This window comes from Danio aesculapii, chromosome 13 (assembly GCF_903798145.1).
Source record: "Danio aesculapii chromosome 13, fDanAes4.1, whole genome shotgun sequence".
In the NCBI taxonomy this organism is placed as follows: domain Eukaryota; kingdom Metazoa; phylum Chordata; class Actinopteri; order Cypriniformes; family Danionidae; genus Danio; species Danio aesculapii.
In genome coordinates this window covers 27,129,968-27,152,438 of record NC_079447.1, presented here as the reverse complement: position 1 = coordinate 27,152,438, position 22,471 = coordinate 27,129,968, and the positions used below count along the sequence as shown (strand labels likewise).

The following is a 22,471-nucleotide window of genomic DNA, read 5'->3' as shown; positions in this document are numbered from 1 at the left end:
ACCCTGGGGCATATTGGACTAATGGCTGGCCTTGTTCTCACCCTGGCTGTTTGCTGAGCTTGGAAGGCTAAAGTCTATAGATAGACAAGAGACTTGGAATGCAAGGTGTGGACAACCGAGATAAAGTTAAGACTGTGTGGACTGAAGGGCAGGGTGTGTGTGTGTGTCTGGATGGATGGTCTGGAGTGTAAAGGTCAGAGAGTCAAGTTCACTCCCTAAGGAGACAACATTTATGATTGGTAAAAGTGTGTGATGTAGTTTTATATTTGTACTAACCGGCCTATAATCTGTTTTCCAGTATTGGAGTGTTTACCTGTGATGACAGTCTCTCACAGCCACATGTACAACAGCCTTGGACTCTCTTCTCCTCTCCTCGGGGCATCTGGTGTGGACCTTAATCCCAGCGTAGCCTGATGGTTGAGTGTGCCCAAGCAGACTGGAGCTAATCTGCTGGAGAGAGAGAGAGAAAAAAGAGCCTGTCCGTGCTTGCTGTTAACACGTCTCGTTCCTGCTCAACTCTGGGAGCTGTGCAGGGTGACCTGGGTTAATTGCAGCTGCAGAGATGAACAGCCTGGGTCACCTTCGCTACGGAAGAGACGGGGGAAAAATGAGGTAATCATAGAGGACGGCTGAAGTTGAACTGCAGAGATTTTTTCAGGACAGTTCCTAATGGCTGGTGGAGGGTTTCAGAGGGGAGGAGAGGATGGGACAGGTGTGAAAGGGAGGCATCGCTTACAACTGGAATTAACTGGTTGGAGTTGATCCGATTAAAAGTGGTCAGTGCTACATACAGCCATCCAAAATCACATGTGCTTGTTTTGCGCTTAACAGTTTCGGAAAAAGTTTCAGCTATTGGAATGTGTATATGGCGGCATGGTGGCTCAGTCGTTAGCACTGTCACCTCACGGCAAGAAGGTTGCTGGTTCGAGTCCCGGCTGCAGTTGTCATTTCTGTGTGGAATTTGCATGTTCTTCCCATGATCGTGTAGGTTTTCTCCGCCTCCTCCAGTTCGAAACAGTCCAAAGACATGCGCTATTGGTGAAATGGATGAACTAAATTGCCCATAGTGTATGAGTGTGTGATTGTGAGAGTCTATGGGTGTTTCCCAGTACTGGGTTGTGGCTGGAAGGACATTCACCGAGTAAAACATATGCTGAAATAGTTCGTGGTTCATTCCACTTTGGCGAACCCTGATAAATCAGGAACTAAGCCGAAGGACAATGAATGAATGCATAAATTTCAGCAAAGATTCAGCTATTGGAATTTGTTATGCGATTTGTATTGTGGGCATCTTGATCATCAAAACGATTTGTGTGAATTTGCATCTAAAACATGTCAGAAATCATTGATTTTTGACACCAATGTTAGATGTCAGATTGATGTCAATTTACATGCGCTGCAGGGATACAAAATCCAGTGTAAATTTGTCATGTGGAATTGAAGCTTTCAGATAAACAAAACCTTATAATACCTTTTGAGTCGTTATTTGGGTGGTCAAAGAGCATCAATCGGATGTCAAATGGACATCAAAGTTTTAACATCAAATTGATTTGTCATTTTGACATGCTGATCAACTGGGATACTTTTTAATACTTTACGAAACTATTCAGAGGAGGAAATTGACAATGTGCTCGAATGCCAATTTCAAGTAATAGTAATCATCCGTCATGCCAAAAAGTGTTTTAAAAGTATATGTTAATGTATGAAATAACTTGCAAATAAGTCTGCATGAACTGTTTTGTACATTTTTTTAAATTCAATTCAATTCATGTTTATTTCTCAAGCGCTTTTACAATGTAGATTGTGTCAAAGCAGCTTAACAGAAGTTCTGGTCAATTAAAACAGTGTCAGTCCAGTTTTCAGAGTTTAAGTTCAGTTAAGGTCAGTTCAATGTGGTTTAATTATCATTGCTGAAATTCAAAACACTGAAGAGCAAATCCGTTGATGTGCAGCTCCACAAGTCTCAAACCAAGCAAGCCAGTGGTGACAGTGGTGAGGAACAAAAGTTCACCAATTGACGAAAGTGAAAGGAAATAGAGAATGAAGAGAGAAGCCAGGCTCAGTTGGGCATGACCATTTCTCCTCTGGCCAAACTTCTTGTGCAGAGCAGCAGTCTAGGCGCCGGAGGCTGAAGAACACTGGAAGTCTATCGTGGAGAAGCTGCAGGTGTGAGTAGGTTAGGAGGGTGTTCAAGCTAGCCCATGGGATCAATGCGAAGACTCATCTGTCACTGGGGTCTTTCAGGAATCAGTCTCATGCTCTCCACTCCTCCATGACCGCCACAGCATCTGCTCAGGATACAGCCTGGTCCAGGATTGTGGATACCTCTAGAAGTGCTTTGTGGTTGGCATCATCTCTTCACATGTCTTGGATCATGACAATGGTGCTTCACAATCTCTAGAGGCCTCGGGATGAGTATCCTCAGGTGGAAATAGAGAATAAAGAAAATAATTAGTGTAGCTGCAGTTCATTGTGTATTTAAATAAGAGATATTAAAACATAAACACTTTGACAACACACATTTTCTCAACACATGAAAATACAATGCTTGGCAAATAGGCCAGACCCTAACAGAAATTTGTTGAAGACCCTTAAAAAAAAGATGCTTCCTGTTTAGAGTCAGCTGTTCATTTAGCATTATTTGTGCAATTCTTTTCCTATCAAGTTGTCATAAACTCATCCAATGTGATAGAGTTTACTATACTCCAGTTAGATTGCTCTCTTTTTAAAACTCCCCCCCAAGAACTTTGTCCTTGATGTAAAGCAGATAGAGGGACTCTAATACATATGCTGTGGTCTTACTCTGACTTGAAAAGAAGTCTTAGAGGTTATTGTCATGGCTGTAGGCACTAATGTGCCTAGAGAGCCTAGATTTACCCTCTTAGGAGATACTGTACTACACCACTTGATCATCAAAGCATTAATCTGAAATTTGTCAGACTAGCCAACACAATCTCACGGCAATTCGTAACTTTTTGATTTAGTGGCTAATTCCTATGAATTCGTACGATCTAATTCATACGATTTAGGTTTATACAATTTGCTCATCCCCTAATGACGGTTGGGTTTAGGGGTGGGTTAGGTGCCACGCCTCCTTTATAAAATCATACAATTTCGTACAAATGAACTCGTACTAATTCGTACGAATTAGCCACTAAACTGACAAAACGTAAAATACTTACGTTTTCTCGTGAGATCAGGCTGGACTAGCCCTACTAGCAGCCATAAAATGTATAACTTTGAGATAAATGATTTCTAAACCACCTTCTACTTCCATCTGGATTAAAGAAATGTCATCTTATGAAAAAATTGCGTTTCGTTTGAAAAAGTGGGAAGATTTGTTTGTCAAATACTGGGGCAGCTTCATTTCTTACTTGGGTATAACAGGACAGAATGCTTAGAACCTGACTTATTTATGTTTTCTTGTTTAATTTTATCCATGGTTTATTTGTGGCACTACAGGTTGGAGCAGTGCTTAATTTGTGAATTGCGAGGTCCCGAAACAGATCGAAGTAACGGATCCGGCATGTCACCCCAGAATGGAAAGGTGTCGCGCATGAAAGTGGGTGGTGCAGAAGTGTCCCGGACGAAAGTGAACAGGGTTGGGGAATCGCAGAAAAAAGTGAAAGTGAACAGCAGACAGTGGAGGTGGGCGGTTGAGGAGGGTGATCAGCAAAATGAGGTGCCGGATCAGATTTCAGAGGTGCAGGATCCGGCACAAATTAAGCCCTGGGTTAGAGGTTTGGGACATGTATCTATTAGATTATTCTTTGCTTTGTTGAGTTCGGTGTTCAAGTCTGCATCGGTGCGTCCTCGACATCAAGAACACATCCGGAAACATTCACACGTCCTCCGTTCTTGCGGTCTTGAGTTTTGGAACTAAGTTTTGGCAGATGATGATGACGTTACACCAGAACACGAGGACAAGATTGCTGAAGAACACATATTGAGAAACAATCACTGACTCTGAACAGGAAGCAGCTGGGTTCGTCACTTTTTGGGTTCCCCTGATACATTTCTGTTGTGGTCTGAGCTATCTGCAGTGTTGAGAGAATTTGACTGTTTGCATAAGAACATGCTAGTTTACCGCTATCAAATCCTTCACATACAAACATGATATGTGTATACATACATATATCCCAATAGAACGTTGCATCACATATGCAAATATATTTTCAAATACAGTGATCTGATTGGCTGTTGTGCTTGTTTTTTTATTGCAATAACAACAGGCATTTACAACAAGTAGAAATACAAACAGATAGAAGTATAGTACAAGCTATACAACTATTTATTTTTTGCAACAAGAGAAATGTGACAATTTTAAAGAAATATAATAAAGGTAAAGCAAAAGAAAGACAATGAGAAAGAAAAAGAAACAATAATTAAATAAATGAGGGCACATGAAAAAATTATACAAATTAATGCAGAATATTAAATAAACACATGTTTTATAAGTTTTAATGGCTTGTTATGAGACTCTGTGATGGTTTTTAAGTACAGTTCCAATTCTCATTTAAAAATACAAAATTTGGCTTACATTGAGTATATTTGCATTTATGGGCTGTTGTGCTTGTTGGTGACATATTTTGCATGTTTGATTTAAAGCTTTTGTTCACGTTAGCCTGCCATATCATGCCTGTAAATTTATTCACTATGAATCCTACTCTTTACAATACATCAACAACAACAACAACAACAACAACAACAAAAACCTCACCATTTTAATTTCCCTGTCACTTCTAATTATGGTTGGCAACACAGCGTGGCATCTCTCTGCCGTCGGAACACTATAGCAGGTAAAAACAGTATTCAAAACTATATAATGCACATTAATAAGTTGCACCTTCACAATAGAGCACGCTGTTTGGTTCAAACCAAGTCTTTCTCATGAATTAATGCTGAAAACGTTATCCAGTCTACATGCTGGAATTTACACAATGATCTCATGGCTGTGACGTAGCTTTAAAATTTCTTTCCAAACTAGAAGAACGTGTTTGCTCGAAATAACGCAAAAACAACCAATTTTCACCTTTTTTTGTGAAATATATGCGTACTAATAGTGTTTTTAGCAACGTGGGACACATGTATGACTGTCAATGTCTCAAAAAATGTGTTTTGGTGTTTCGTGACCCTTTAAAGCAAACACAATAGGTTTGTAAATGGTGAGCTGCCTTGTTTGATCATTTGCGGTTGCCAGAAAAGAACAGTGTGCCACTTTGTTTTGTCTAGTGGCCCTACTGTTTTGTGTTAAAGTGACCCCAGTGCACTCTGTCTACCGCTTAAGACTCTTTTGACACTCTCTCACGTTTGTATCCCCAGAGTCCTGCTCATACACACACACAAGCGTGAACAAGCACACAGAGAAATGCGTCAGGAACACAGGGAACATTTTTCATGTGCTATAAGCGACTCCAAAAGGCCATTCCATCTTCATTTTACAACTTCATGGTCTCTCCGGTATGTTCTTCATGCCTTTTTCCCTGCGTCTAAGCACAGCTCTCTCTCCCTTTCACAGTCTTAAGGCGGCAGAGGTGAGAGGTCAGAATGGCAAAGCTGCAGATTAAGTTTCAGATGACTGAGCACCTTTGTTGGGGCGGCCCACTGGAAAGGAAGTGTCCGAGAGGAGGATGGTGTGCTGAGATTGGCCACCGTTGCATAGAGCCTCTCGGAGCATGTTTGCCCGTCTGAGGGGGGTGTTTTGAACTCTGCATGCTACACAATCTGGTTGATCTGCAGTGTCTCAGACGCTTTCATGAACTACAATATGTCTGGCCTGACACATGCTGCTGAATGCAAGGGGAGAACCAGTGGAGACTTGAGAGTGAAGGCAAGTTCAGTTAATCAGTTCTCAACTGTGTTTAGGTAGTTTAATAATGTAGAATACAGAGCAAAACCTTGATATGCAAATTTTTTTTTTCATTTTTTTTTTAATTCTGCCAATTTAGGAATTCATAAATTAAGTCAAATTATGTTTAAGTTTATTATTTGTATTTTATTAAAAACTGTTTTATTTAGTTTGTTTTATTATCACAATTTTTTATATTATTTGTTTAAATGCAAGAAAATGTGCTGAATAATATTCATTATAAAATAAGTTGCTTTGGTCATTGACAGCAAAATTAACTATACAATTATATTTTTTCTATATTATTAAGTAGTTAAAAATTAAGGGGGTAAGTTATAGATATTCTAACATTAAATATTCCGTCTCATAGAATTCAAAATATTGCAGTCAGTATTATTTTTATGTACATTTATATTATTTGATTAAATCCAGGAATGTTCAGATTAATATTTATTAAAAACAAGTAAATGTGTCACCATCACCAGCAATCCACTCCTGACAGATCGCTGGTGAACTACATATGTTTTGTTTATAAACTACAAATCCCATCAGGCCATGTCACACACACCAGTTGCTGATCACGACTGATGAGATACACACAGCTGAGACTTGTGACCACTGATCATTCAGACTATTTATACACCACACATACACCAGTTTAACATGGAGGGCCCTATCATACACCCGGTGCAATAAGGCGCAAGATATGTTTGCCCTGACGTGTTGCTATTTTTAGACCAGCGCAACCTTAATTTTCCTGTTTTCCGCCACGTTGTTTAAATAGTAAATCCATTTGCGCCTCTTTGTGGACTCATTGGTGTTTCGGTCTAGAAAAGAGGTGTGTCAAGGCGCATTGTTCTGTAGCATGTTGATATTTTGAGGAATTAAAATAGACTGTACAATAGACCAGCTGAAAGCAGGTCTAAAGTTTAGCGCAGAGTGTGTTAGCTGTGTGCCTCGATTACACATTGCTTAAAACACGCAGGACTTACAGCAATACACAAATATCTTTACAAATGAAAAATAATTAAAGGATTAAAATATTACAAAAATGATTACTTTCTACATAAATATAAAAACACTGCCTCCATGCCTTCATATTGGGGGGCTTTTTTTTAGTTTATTCATGACAACTTGCTTTTGTATAATGTTATTATTATTAGTAATATATATTTTTTATATGCATATTTATATTTGTTTTATTAAAAACAAGCAGCTTTGTCCACCTGTCAGGTTTTGGACCATATGGGGCATAGCATGTGTGTTTGGAAATAACTTGGATATAAAGTGTTTTTGACCACACTTCGTTATTATTGCTAACAAAGAAATTAATTATATAGGCTAATGGATGTCTGTGCGTACAACACTGTTTCCTTATTCACGAAAGAGAGAAAGAGAACGTGAAAGTAAAGGCTGATTGGAGGAAGTTTGTTCTTTACCCTTGTGCTGCAGATGATCTATTTAATTGTTTCCGTTTTTCCACTTAGAAAGTGTAAGATGTAAATAGCAAATGCGCCATGGCACGACTCAACTGACTCTGAAAAGGAATGGGAGATGAGACTCTGATTGGTTTATTCTCAAAACACACTCATAACTCATTAAGAGAATAAGCTCAACCCTGTTAGACCATGTGCCGCGGCGCAGAGCGTATTTTTCCGTCCTTAAAATAGCAAAAGTGGATTCGGACATCCCCTCAATGCTTTGATGTTGATGTATGGTTGCATTTCTTTGCTTTGCCCGTTTGTTTTTGACCTTAGCCTTATTTATTGTTTAATCCTGTTTGCTGCCAGTTTTTTGACCATGTTTTAGAATTTCCTTTTTTTCTCCCAGCCACTTTTGCTTGTCCCTGTTTGCCTTAAATATAATCCTTTTTTTACCTGCACTTGGATCCTCATCTCTGTTGTTCTATGCTTTGTTCTCCGCATGTGACAATGTGTTTTTTAGCTATTAACAGCCAAATTAAATGTATTTTACTATATACCAGAGTTCATCAAGATGGTTTGGATGCATCTTCAATGCTTCCTCCTTCATCTTACCCCAGACATACTCAGTAATGTTCATGTCTGGTGACTGGGCTAGGCTTGTTATTATTTGTTGCTCTTACAGCTGGGATTGACAAGACTTTTGTCAGGTAGTGTACACAGTCCCATTGAACTTTGCAGTCAGTATTATTTTTATGTATTTATGAAAAAAATATAGATTTTTTTCTTCACAATATAGAAGTAAATGGAAATGCAATGTAATCAGCACATAAAATATATTTTTATATAAAATAATCAAGCTTTGTTGTAATAATATATTACATGTATTTTTTAACTAATTATAACAAAGGCATTAGTGATGAACATAAGAGACTTTTTCGAAAACCTAACCTAAATCCTTCCAACCAGAAATGACATGCATATTTATAGTTTTTTTAACACTCATGAACATACTTATCAAGCACAAGCAAAAAAAAAAAAAAAAAAAAATTAAACATGGCATTGAAAAAGTCACATAAACAGCTGCTTACCTTACTTCCTCCAACTTTCCCACCATCCTCATTCTCAAACAGCTCCTTTACAAACTTAATCAACCTTCCTGGTCTTTCACATTACCACATTTACCCATCAATATTTACCCAACAATGATAATTATACAATAATGTGCATTTCAGAGTCTGACATTGGACTCGGTAGACTTGAGTTTATGAAGTGAGTGGATGAGGTTTGCTCTCTGTTCTCCTGCGTGAGGGATTTTCTGTTTACACACCCCACACCGTGACTATTGGGCCACCAGGGCCGAATTAATTTGAGCGATCGATACCTTCTTCATCAACATTTTCGTTTCCTGCCTCTGCTGGATGGGTGGAGGCCCATTAGTTGTGGTGTCTTCAGCAGTGATGACCAGTGTGTGTGTGTGTTTGAACAGTGATGACATGGCCAAGGTCAGCCTGCCAGTGGCCAACTAGAGATCTCGCTCTGACAGGTGAGAGATATTTATTTCAGTGAAGACCCTCTTCTATAGCCTTCAACACACAATAGAGTGTAAACAAACAAACAAGGTAAAGTTGGACACTTCTTTTTTTTAAACTCTTCTTAAAGGTACAGTGCACCCAAAAAAAGAAAACGTGGAACAATATGAGGCCAACCTGAATTCACCAAGTAGGACATGTTCCTGGATTAACATCTGTGTTAATCGTGGAACAACATTTAAATCAGCTAATCAATATTAAGGGATAGGTTTACAGTTTATGTGAAGTTTAGGCTTATGGTTAAGTTTGTACACTTCTACAGTACATGATTGTTGTCCAACTTATTCCCTCTGATTTCAGGAATAATGTACAGTTATGGTTGGGTTCAGGCGTAAGGAATAGATATTGATTACGTTTCTAAATAAACATGATGTTCCAGGATCAACATAGATGTTAATCCAGGATCGCATCATGATGTGCACAATATTAGCCGATGGTCTGTCGCCTGGAAGTGTTGGGTCTTTGGGGAGGTCTCTAGTTAAATAGTATCTGGTAGACTTTCACATGCAAGCTGACACATGTTGGTCTCAGACATGTAGTTTCAGACACATGCGCTCAATAGAGCTAGTGACATCACTGTGAGAGGTAGGGTTAGGTGTATGCATTAAAAGCAGTCTCCGCTTGCATGTGCACTTGATCTGCAGCCAGACCCTTCTCGGCTAGTTTTTTGTTGTGTTCTACATGTTGATTCTCATCAGGCTAACATTGGAGGGAGTTTGCCCAATTTAGCTTGTAGAATCATACAGAAGGATACATCCTTTAACAAACATGCCAATAGTATCTGGATGCAGCCTTCATGATGCAAGCTGAGATTGCATCACTCAGCGATGCAATGTCAGACACAATGCACTCAAATGGAGTGAGTGACGTCACTGTGACAGGTAGGGTTAGGGGTGGGGTTTGGTGAGCGCATTAAAAAGCATTGGATGCAGCTCAGATTGCACTGCACCAGGTCTGCATCCAGACCCGTCTCAAAGGTGCAGAATGTAATTGGCTGTTGTCCATTTGGGACTAAAGGCTTGTTTATACTTCTGCGTCAAGCTATCACCGTGACCCATGGCGCTTGCCTTGCGCGTAGCCATACATTTATACTTCTGCATGCTGTTTGTGTTTCTCTGCAATAACACTTCCGAAACACTAGCTGGCAGTAGGTTTTTATGTTCCTCTGGGTCAAGTTTCTTCGTGGGTGTTTTGTTTTTTTCTTAACACTTCCTTAATCTACAAGTGGCTCAAGCTCGCTCATTTTTAGGCAGAAACTGGCAGACATGCAACAACTTTAAACATACTGTAAGGTGAACACAAAACAATATTTTTCATCTGGAGCTCCTTCACGGGACTCGACACTTGTAAATACTCACTCCAACGGACACGCGCGGCTCTCGGTCCCGCCCATACGTTATCGCTACCAAGCCGACCAAATCACAGAGCTTGTGCTATAAGTCGTTGCGATCTGCAGTTACATTTTTTGACAGGTGCGCGTCAGCGTCGGCCACAGCGAGGGCTATGCAACTACGCATAGGCTGCGCTGGACCACACGTGTGCACGATGCAGAAGTATAAATCAGCCTTAAGGCCAACTACATGTCAGCTAGTAGTCAATTGAGTATTAGTGGAAAAAAAGAATGTTAGTGGTTATAAAATAAACTGGCATTTATATATATATATATATTAAGTTTAAAAGAATCCTCAGCACATTCACTAGTCTGAAATTGTTTCTCCTGTTATGTAACAAGGTATATTATACAACATTTGTGAGAAGTAAGTTTACCTGAATGTGATCACAAATGCAAAAAGTTGATTTTATTTTCTGGTTGAACTCTCCCTTTACATTTTGTACAGTTTTTTTCACCATTACATGGTAAAATGTCAACCAATAAACTTTTTTTTACAATTTTTAATAGAAAAATGAACACTTTTCTGGTTAGAAAAGAATGAGCACACTATTTACTTTTGGATCAGTTATCTTTTTAGTGTGTTCATGCTTATGTTTTGTACTTATATAAGTATATTTTGGGTGTGCGTCTATGTGAGTGAATGCTGCACTTGCTGACCTTAGAGATCAGTATTTGGAGTAGCTGATCATATCAGCGGTCTGGTCTTCTAGGAATGCTAGATGGCCACAGGTGGCCATTAGTTATCCCGCCAAATGATTCAGGTCACATCGGTCAACATTCCGGAACTCTCCTAGACAAGACCACTCTGGAAAAGGGGGAAGATCCTCCTCTAAATCTCTCCAGCCCAAATGCAGCTTCAGCGTTGACATAATGGATGTTTATGACAAGCGTTGAGTAGATTCTGTAAGGTTCGCTAATGTGTGCCATTTTACTCAGCCAGCAAGTGGCATCAGTGCGGTGGTCTTTTGTTTCCCAGCAGTGCTCACAGAACCCCGGTTGCCCCGCTCTGTGCTTTTGGAGGTTTGTTAAACTGAAGTAAGCCTTTTGGGTCATCTACTTCTGTAAATTTGAACCTTTTTTGATGGGTTACATGTTCTAATTATTTTCAGAAAGTGTGTGGAGAATCTCTTTTCTTCTCTCTTTTTTGCTCGCATTATAAAGCTGACTGTTATTGAGACCAGGCCCAGATTCTGGGCCCTTGAGATGAGCTGTACTACTTTTAAAGTGCCTACATAGACCCAGCTCTTCTGACACTGACTAGCCTTCTCTACCTCATAGCTGACTGTATTTCTGATAGCTCAGCTTTATGTAAATGATAAATGTTTCTGATTGCACAAATGAGCCTTTGCTAATCTCTGCTCCTTTTTCCTTCAGATTCTTTCAAAGGATTTCTGTGAACTGTGTAATTTTCAAGAAAATTTGCTCATAAAGTGATAAAACAACAGTGATGTTGCCCATTTTCTTAATGGAAATTGTTAAAAAGAGCAAAATCTTGTAGACAAAGTGACAAGTGGCAACAGAGACATTTTAAGGTTTATTGAAAATAAACCTCCTTCTGAAAAAAATGTGCTCTAGAGCATGCAGTGATTTAAAGCTTACTTTTATTGGTTATAAATATGTTATGGTGAATGTACATAAGAAATTAGCATTCCAAACTCTCTTTAGCTTACCCCAGCTTTCAATAATTATTGCAATATTTTGAGTTGTCAAATTTGCTTAAAATATTTTCGTCTTTGAGTGGTTCAATTCGTTTAGAATTTTGTTGCTTAGAATTGAAGCTTATCATTAAGTTGGTTGTTTTTAATTGGTAAAGTGGTGAATGGCAATAATCTAGGGAATCACCTGTTGTTAAAATTGAGAAACCATGAACTGCGGAGAACCTGCAGTCAAAATTTTTAAGTGACGGAGTCTGCAACCCTCGAGAGTGACTGAGAGAGCTTAATGTGCCACAATTTAAGAAAACACATGCAATTACAAAAAATTCCAGCAAATTAAGAAAAGGTCTTCATCCGTTTGACAGCACATGTGCTACAAATCCTCACAATGCAAACACATTAAAAAACACACTGCATTTTCACACAAAGCAAACAAATGAATAAAACCCGCACGCAAACAATTTATGAAAACGCGTTACATTTTCTCACAACACTTGCAAAAACAACAGAACACAATGGAAATGTTTCAAGGGGACCCAAAAAACGTGATGGACGCCACTGTGCTGTGACAATGGCTGCGCCAAAAACCGCCTATGACTCAGGTAATTCATTTGAATTTAAATGTACTACTCGACCGTTAGAAAAGTACATTCTATACAGTATGAATGTGAACAGTATGAATAGAACTCGGACCAAAGAGCATAGAATCACCAAGAGGCAACACTCTAGTGCGATTTGGGAAACAGCCACTAGATGCCGAAGCGGCCATTTTGGAATGAAAATTCCAATAGAACAACAGCATATTATAAGTCTGTAAAATAATCTTATAGAACTGCAGATGATTGTGATAGTAAGTGGTGTATTGTCGTCTTTCAGGTTGTATCTCAGCTGTAATGCGCTTTTTAAAAGAATAAATAAAAAACAAAGCAGCTGCTTGCCATCGCAATAGCAGTAAGATCCAAAGGACGGCCGATCGCTTTCACTCCAAAATGGCGGAATCGGGGGGCTGTTGCTGGGTGCTGCTGTTTGGTGATTCTAAGCTCTTTGCTCGGACATACTACATCCGCTATTTTGTCATAATCATGTGATCTACCCACGTCAGTTGCATCGCTTCACTCTCATTCATGAATTCTCTTGCAGGGCATCATGGGATAGCGCAGCCTTCTTCAGTTAGTGAAGTTGTAGGTGATCTTATTATTATAAGATCCAAAAAACAATAAAGAAAAGCAAAACAACACATAATCTTAGTTGAAGAGAACAAGTTATTTTAACATGTTTAAGAACAGAACATACAAACATAAATCAAACAACGGGGAAACATGAGACAGGTTTATGTAACATATGTTTAACAGAGGAGACAGTGGAACATGTTTTAAAAAGGTGCAAAGCATATAACAATGAAAGAAGAAATCTTAAAGAGGAATTGTTTAGGATACCAGGATTTTTTTTAACAATGAAAGGTTTATTAAAAGATGGTTTAGATTAAGGGATACAAATAAAGGCAGTTATAAGATTCATTAAGAATAGTGGATTATACAATAGAATTTAGGAAACCAGGTCAATCTCTTCACACTCCATCACAGTAGGTGGCGATATGCACCTCTAAAGTTGGTTCGCAACTCACCATAAAACCAAGAAGAAGAAGGTGATCTTTGAAAGGTGAGTTTTTTGTTTGTATATTTTAACTTCTCGATCCCCTTGTCTTTTGTATTTTATTATCCTAATTAACCATAACAATTAACCGTCACATTTAGGGTCTCCTTGAAGCATTTCCATTGTGTTCTGAGCTATTTGTATGTGCTGTGAGAAAATGCAGTGTGTTTTCGTAAATTGTTTTTGTTGTGGGAAAATGCAGCACCTTTTATTAATTTGTTTGCGTTGTGAGAAAATGCAGCCCATTTTTAAAAAAAATGTGTTTGCATTGTGAGGATTTTCAGAAAGTGTGCTATCAAACGGATGAAGAGGGTTTCTTAATTTGCTGGTGTTTTTTGTAATTGCAGCACGTTAAGCTCTCTCGGTCAACGTGTGCTTGTACACTTGTTTGCTTTATTTAGGTGTAGTTTTTTCATTAAATTTGACTTTTTTTCTGATTCAGATTTAAATTGACTACTTTAAAACTTATTAAATAAGTGTAGCTGTATCCTAAATGGCACACTATACACTATGTACTTATTTACTTACACAATCAACAGTATAGTATATGCATGTAGTGTCATCCCAAATGGAACACTAATGGTGAATTTTTTGGAAATTCAAATCGTTTCCCTGATGATGTTTGACGGTTGCCAAATTAGTGAAATAAATGACCGAACTACCAAATAATACCTGCCATGAGTATAATCGCATTCACAATCAGATGGCAGTATAATCACTCCCATAGGAGAATTTTGCGATCATAATTCAAAATAAATAAAGAAATCCAACATGAGCGCTCGAAAGCTCCGCCCCATTCCGTTACTTGAGCAAAGCTGCGACTATTGAATCATTCCACACTTCATTTTACTGGCTAAATGAGTGCATCATCCGGGTAACTGAAGTGCACTTATTATTTTTAGAGTTTTCAGTGTGAACGCACTACTTACACTATTTATACTACAAAATGGCATAGAATAGTGCATAAGTATGCAATTTGGGACGCACCTTGTGTTCTTTGTTGTTGACAGAGTATCCAAGGCAGGATGTTTAAAGGCCCTGTCCTGTTTTGGAAAAGTGGACATTTAACAGCAGCTTATATTATACATTTAAAGGCACATACACAAAATGCACGTTCCAGCATAGTATTTTGAGCTGGAACTTTACACCTGAGACGTACAGTACATTACATCTTGTAAAAAGCATAACATATTTAAAGGTCATGAGCATTTATTTAAAGTACACTTCAGAAGCCTTTTGTTTGATTAATCTTATCTACAACAACAGTTCATAAAAATATACTTTTAAGATTAAAGTACTGCATTCAACACCTTTAAGCACACTTCTTTTCCTCCTAATATGGCCATCTGAAGATACTCTACAAGCACGATTGCTCCTTTCATCTCAGGGTCTTGTGGGCACTAAAAGGTTAACCAGAACATGAGAGACTGACTCATCTCTATCAATTTGTTTGTGAAACAGTGGAAACTGCCTGCAGGCTTGTGTATGTGTGTGAAATATTACTTCTCCTCCTCTTCCCGCAGGCACACTTTGTACCTGAAGTGGAGTCGGCAGAGATTGGCCCTCCTTCAGCTTATCTCTCTGGGTTTCTCCACACCCTTCCTCTGCTCGCCTGTGCTGGTCACATGCTTGACCTGCTCGACTGGCCTGAACCGCACCTGTCCCACATACCTGCTTCACACCTGCACTGTACCCAATGACACTTTAGTGAGTACACACGCACACAGACATGCACGCATACACAGAGTTTGCCATAGGGGATGTTGGGGAATTGATCATAACATCCTATAGTATCAATATTAACATTGGAACTGGGTTGGTATTAAGCAGAAGAGATTGATACTTTGGTTTAAAGTTCATACCCCCTATTCTTTAATGTGTGGATATGTTACTCTCATATACTGTTGTTCCTGCTCTGCTGTGTTTAGTTGTTCTTTTATCACATGACCAAGTGGTGTTTTTGGCTGTTGTGAAAGAGATATGACTTTAAGAAAGAGGAGTGTGGAGCTTTTATGAAAACAATGTTCTTCAATAAAAAATGTTGTGCAATTATTAAATTAAATTAAATTAAATTAAATTAAATTAAATTAAATTAAATTAAATTAAATTAAATTAAATTAAATTAAATTAAATTAAATTAAATTAAATTAAACTAAATTAAACTAAATTAAACTAAATTAAATTAAATGGGAACGTTTTGTTTTATTTATGTTTTTCTTTCTGCTCAGAAACTCAGACTTAAAGTGGAGAAATATGTTTTACATTTAAGTGCATGTTTATCAGATGCTTTTATTAAAAATTTCTCACAAATAAAGGATAAAACAAACAATTCATCATGAAAAGGCAAATAATCATGAAATATTATTACAAGATTTCACTTATTGCTAGAAAAATGAAATGAAATAAAATAAAATAAAAATAAAACAAACAAGCAAACAAACAAACAAGCAAGCAAAGCCAAAATAGAGAGGAAAGTTATACATTTTGATAGTTCTCCAGTAGAATTTTGTTGTGTAAATTGCAAATGTATTACCTACAGTATTAATGAAATGAATAATTAAATAATTTGTCTCATCTGTCCTGGGTTTTAACATGCACATGAACAATTACAGGAACTTTGAGAGCACAAATCACAATATCTAGAGTTGATTAATACATGTTCCCCTCCTAAAACACAGCTTTACCTTACAGAAACTTCATAAAGGTTTAAGTGCTTGCTTTTAAAAGAAGCTGCTATGAATGTAAACCAGCAATACAGACCATGTATTCGTCTAGTTTCAAATAAATTTTGCAGTATTTCCACCTAAATCTATATATACACACAACTATACACAAATCTATATATAAATATATATATATATATATATATATATATATATATATACACACACAGTTGAAATCATCAGAATTATTAAACCCCCTTTGATTTTTTTTCTTTTTAAAATATTTAATATTTAGTTATATTTATATTTTAAATATTATGATGCCCAAGGCAATTTTCACAGTATGTCTGATAATATTTTTTCTTCTGGAGAAAGTCTTATTTGTTTTATTTTGGCTAGAATAAAAGCAGTTTTTAATTTTTTAAAAACCATTTTAAGGTCAAAATTATTAGCCCCTTTAAGCTATATATATTTTTCGATAGTCTACAGAACAAACCATCATTATACAATAACTTGGCTAATTACCTTAACCTGCCTAGTTAACCTAATTAACCTAGTTTAGCCTTTAAATTTCACTTTAAGCTGTATAGAAGTGTCTAGAAAATATCTAGTAAAATATTATTTACTGTCATCATGGCAAAGATAAAATAAATCAGTTATTAGAAATGAGTTGATAAAACTATTATGTTTAGAAATGTCTTCTCTCTGTTAAATAGAAATTGCGTCTAATAATTCAGGGGGTTTAATAATTCTGACTTCAACTGTATATAATGTATTAAAGTACCATATTAAAAAAGTGTAACTTCGTTCAAATGTAATATTTGAAACTCATACAAACTGTTTTAAGTCAGTTAAATGTAAGTTAAACTCACTCAGAACTGGAAGCCAACCATAAGTTTTTAGCGTGCTGTTTATTCTCCATGCTGTGTGCGTGAGGAGAGCAGATGATTGGCTTCTCTGTCATTAGAGCACATCGCCGTTGCTGTTAAACCTTCATCTGCTAGATTAAAAACGCGGCAAGCCCTTTAATGTTCATGAACTTGCACACTGCAAACAATTACCTAAAAATAACAAAATTATCATAACCTGAGCCCCTCTCTGTCAAGGCAAAGGGCAAATAATTAGAGTGAGAAAGTGTGTTTTCATTGTGTAAAGCACACATGCAGTCGCTCCAAATTGCCAGTGTCTGTGTCTCATCTGGTCAGTCAATAAACTTTGCTGTAAAACAGGGAAAAAAATGCTTCCATGGCAAATTATGCCTCTGTTTTTTTCTGCATCAAATTTTCCACTGTTGCCTACCATTTAATCTTTTCTTCAAAAGCTCATTAAACTCCAGTGCTAATGAACATTTAATGAGAGCAGTGTAAACTTAAAGCAAACCTGATTTTATTTATTTTTATTCTCTTGGTTTATCCTAAACATTTTTAGGCTCTATTTAAGATTGGTTTTAAAATCTGGCTTGGGTGGTTTGATTACTACTGGTCAACTGAGAGACATTATTATTGTTTATACCTGATAGTAACACGCAGCTTAGATGGGTCTCTTGTGAACAGTTAGGTTTTTAGAAGAGAAAAGGTTTTATGACTATGTGTACTACTAGTCTTTTTTATTTTCAGAAAAAAAATAATCAAAAATGTGTTAAAGCAGTAAGTTTGTTAAATGATTACATTTTTGTTTTTAATAGATTTCAAAATTTAATAGGATGCCTTTGAGCTGCTTAATATTTTTGTGGGAAATGTGACATATTTTCTTTAGGATTCTTTGGTTTTCAAAGCAACAACATTTATTTCCAAATAAATATTAATAAAAATGATTAAGGTTGTTGTAAGGTTGTAGTGTTCTTTGATGAAGCACAAACTAATATTGTTTCAAATAATAACAAATTAACAATGATACAATAAAGTAAAACAGTTTGTTTTACTTTAAATCAATACTATGTGTTTATGGTGAATAAAACGCCCTTTTTTAAATTAAATAATAATAAAACTTTAAATAAAATCACTCTGACTCAGACATGTCTAAATATCTGCAAATAATTTGTCTTGTATTAAAGACTATAAAACATATATAATATTATCAAATAATTTTAGAAACAGTAACTATTAAATAAAATAATATAAACTTTAGTAACAATATAAATGTCTGTACTATCCCTTTTGATCCATTTAATGTGTCCATTGTAAATAAAAGTTTGTATTTCTCGGAATTCTTACAAGCGTTTGTAAATCGTTTGTGATAAAACACAAATAAAAAAATAAATATCACATGAAAAATCTCTGAAATGTAATTAAAAAATAAATAAATTAAATTAAATTGTCAGAATGCATGTATACATCCCCAAAGTTTATTTAATGTTTAAATAAAATAAAATAAAATAAAATAAAATAAAATAAAATAAAATAAAATAAAATAAAATAAAATTTAAATAAATAAATAAATAAATAAATAAAATAAAATTGTCAGAATGCATGAATACATCCCATATGTTTACTTAAAGTAAAAAAATAAATAAATAAATAAAAAAATAAAAAATAAAATAATAATAATAATAATAATAATAATAATAATAAATAAATAAAATAAAATAATTAAATTGTCAGAATGCATGAATACATCCCATATGTTTACTTAAAGTTTAAAAATAAAATAAAATAAAATAAATAAATGAATAATAATAATAATAAATAAATAAATTAATAAATTAATTAAATAAAATAATTGAATTAAATTGTCAGAATGCATGTATACATCCCACATGTTTACTTAAAATTTAAAATAAATAAAATAAAATAAAATAAAATAAAATTGTCAGAATGCATGTACACATCCCCTATGTTTACATAAAGTTTAAAATAAAATAAAATAAAATGTTTAGAATGCATTTCCTAGAAAAAAACTCCACCTTCTCTTTCAATCTTACATTCCAGTCATTACATTACCATTATGGCTAATCTGTCCTGATGTTCACAGGTGTTGATGATCACATGACCTGCAGACCCTGCCTCTCTGAATGCACCTTCCTCTTTCCCTCTTCTGGATTGGCTGACGTTGCCATCGGATCTAAGGCTGATTGACGGGCAGTGCGGCATGAAGGAGAGGGTCAGGGGTGACCCTGGGGCAGCAGCGGGGGCCCGGGTGACTGACGCTGGCTCTCCCTGTCCTCCGGGCTCAGGGATTGAATGTCAGTTTCTCTAATAACGGGTTATAGTGAAAAGGTCAGCTCCAGTCGTCTGACCATGAGAACGGAGAGAAAAAGAGAGATGAACGCAATGCCAGCGGCGGAAATTGATTGTCTGGCAGGGCGAAAGGAAATGAAGAGAAAAAGAAAAATGGAAGGCCGGTAAGCAAAAAAAAAAAAAAAAAAAAAAAAAAAAAAAAGAGAGAGAGAAGGAGCGAGACTGGAGGACAGAAGGGTGTCATGGCCAGTCTCAGATATGCATGCCTGCTTTTTAAATTACCATCAGCGCTTTATTACTCTCTCCTCACTCTGACATCCACAGCACCTGAAAGAGGACTTCCTATACGCACAGCATCGCCACTAAATCTCTGCTAAATAAAAGCAGGAACGTCCGGCGAATACCAAATTGGCCCGCGCGGAGCTGCAGTGGAGGCCGCCAAACTCTGTATGGGTAACAGCTTTTGGCATGTGTACTGATATTATGCACCGATATTATTTGGGGAAAATTGCTTTTGTTAAAATATGTCAGGAGGAACTTCAGGGCATTTTCTATCGATTTTCTTCTTTGATAGTGTATGTTTAGCTCACAAAAAAAAAAAAAAAAAAAAAAAAAGAATCAGAGAATTTGTGGTTATGAAAATGTATATATAATAGATTATAATATAATATAATATAATATAATATAATATAATATAATATAATATAATATAATATAATATAATAATATTTGTAAACGTAAACCACAAAACCTTTGAATTAAACATTTTATGTTGCTTTTAAATTTCAAAAATCATTAGAATAATACATAAAGATCATTTCCAGTGACATTTAGTCACTGAAAATTGTGCAAAAGTCCTAATGTATATCAAAACTAAATTTTGATTAGTTTAAGAGTTCACACGTAACTGAGGATTGATTATAAAATGTGCAGCATGGTGGCGCAGTGGGTAGCACAATCGCCTCACAGCAAAAAGGTCAGTTGGCATTTTTTTGTGTGGAGTTTGCATGTTCTCCTCGTGTTTGCGTGGGTTTCCTCCAGGTGCTCCGGTTTTCCTCACAAGTCCAAAGGTGTGGTATAGGTGAATTGGGTAAGCTAAATTGTATGAGTGTGTATGGATGTTTTCCAGTGATGGGTTGCAGCTGGAAGGGCATCCGCTATGTAAAACATATGCTGGATGAGTTGGCGGTTCATTCCCTTGTGGCGAACCTAGATTAATAAAGGGTCTAAGCCAAAAAAAAAAAATGGATGATTGAATGGTTCTAAAACATGTTTGGCATGCTGTTTGCAGGGCGAGAGTGGAGTTTAAGCTCTGGTAGGTCTCGAGAATTCCCTGCTTATTTATGGCTAATGTCAAATTGGAGATTGCTATGGAGAGATATACTGCTGATTATGAACTCATCTATGGTGCCATTTTGGTTTGGTCAATTCAACTATGTCACATGTCTTTGGATTATGGGAGGAAACCAGAGAACCTGAGGGAAACCCATGCAAGCACGGGGAGAACATGTAAACTCTGTACAGAAACGTTGACTGTTCTGGTAAGGGCTTGAAACAGGGACGGCAACTGTGCTAACCACTGGGTCGCCGTGCCACCCTATGAAAAGGGAGGAGGAGTAGGGGTGGAAGGGGGATACTTCAAGACGAAGATAACTGAGGTAAGAAACTTTGGTTATTTAAAGTGAGTTAGGAATCATCTGATTGCTAAATCAATCGTAAGCTAATGCAGGACCAGCCGTGGACAATCATAAGCACGTGATCCTCTCGAAATTAGTTCATAAATAAACTTCACATCACTAAGAATTACATTTAGACTATTCATTTTCTCAATATAATTTTTTTGAACCTCAGATTACAGATTAGCAAATAATTAAATCTCAGCCAAATATTGTCTAATTCTAGCAAACCATACATCATTGGAACATTTAGTCAATCAGTTGTTTGTTCTAATATAATATAATATAATATAATATAATATAATATAAATATAATATAATATAATATAATATAATATAATATAATATAATATAATATAATATAATATAATATAATATAATATAATATAATAACAGTTTATTAACAGTTTAACAAAGGCAGCCATGCCCTAATGGTTAGAGAGTTGTACTTGGGTTCTAAAGGTCAAATGTTCGAGTCTCTGCACCATCTCTAAAATAACAGTTTACTTCTTAAAATTTGTGCCTGTCTTGAGGCTTAGTTGAAATCTCACATTCAGATGTATCTTCATTTAGTCAACAACTGATGCATATAAGCATTTTTTCTTTTTCTATAATTTGTTTACTTCTATCTGTCACTACTTCTGTTACACCATGAATTCACCATGTTTAAATCTACTCTGCAAAATGTGCATAAAAAATAATATGGCATCTGATTGTGATGCTTGTATATTCCTTCTCAAAAATGAAAAGTATCAAGTGACTCGTCAGCTTAATTGGCATCCATTAGTGCTCATCCGAAGCCTTTGGGACTGTTTTGACAGTGGGTCTCTTTTGGCCCTCAGGATTTCTCCATTGGATCTCCATTCGGCTATAACAGACTAAACACAGGCCACTCTTTCAGAAACAGCTCTGCTCTCCAGTTACAACCACCAGCAATGACCCGCGGGGAGGGTCAAGTGCTCTTCTCAAGGTCATGGCAAGAGGGCAGAGGTGTGACGGGACTGGAGCAGAAGATCAACCTCCAGGGACCTGCTCCATATTGAGCCAAGATGGTCTGCAAACTGAGCACAGCCTATAATGAGTGAGTCTTACATCTGTTGGTGGAAATGTACATGTCTGTATGATGACTTTATCAGCTTTTATATAAAGTGTAGGCAAACAGCCTAACTAAAAGAGTAGATTACTGTAAAAGACAGTAAATGTAAGTGTGGCAAATTTGGGGAATTTGTTATCAAATTATCTTTAGGAGGAGCTTTTCGCTTGTTAATTCTAAGGTCATTCTTCATTGTTTTCAGCTTGAAATCCTCTGTCAGATACTAAAACAAATAGTGAGAAATGCTAATAGGCCTAAACTTTATTGGCATCGATGGTTCCATGAAAATCCTTTAACATCC

General features: G+C 36.5%; 1 long non-coding RNA gene across 1 annotated transcript; it reads left to right on the top strand.

Moving 5' to 3' along the window:
• Positions 1 to 225: 225 nt before the first annotated feature.
• LOC130239193 (uncharacterized) lies at positions 226 to 19,981 on the top strand. Its single transcript, XR_008838677.1, has 4 exons — positions 226 to 612; positions 15,086 to 15,269; positions 19,196 to 19,565; positions 19,726 to 19,981. It is a non-coding gene; the product is annotated as an uncharacterized LOC130239193 (long non-coding RNA).
• Positions 19,982 to 22,471: the final 2,490 nt, after the last annotated feature.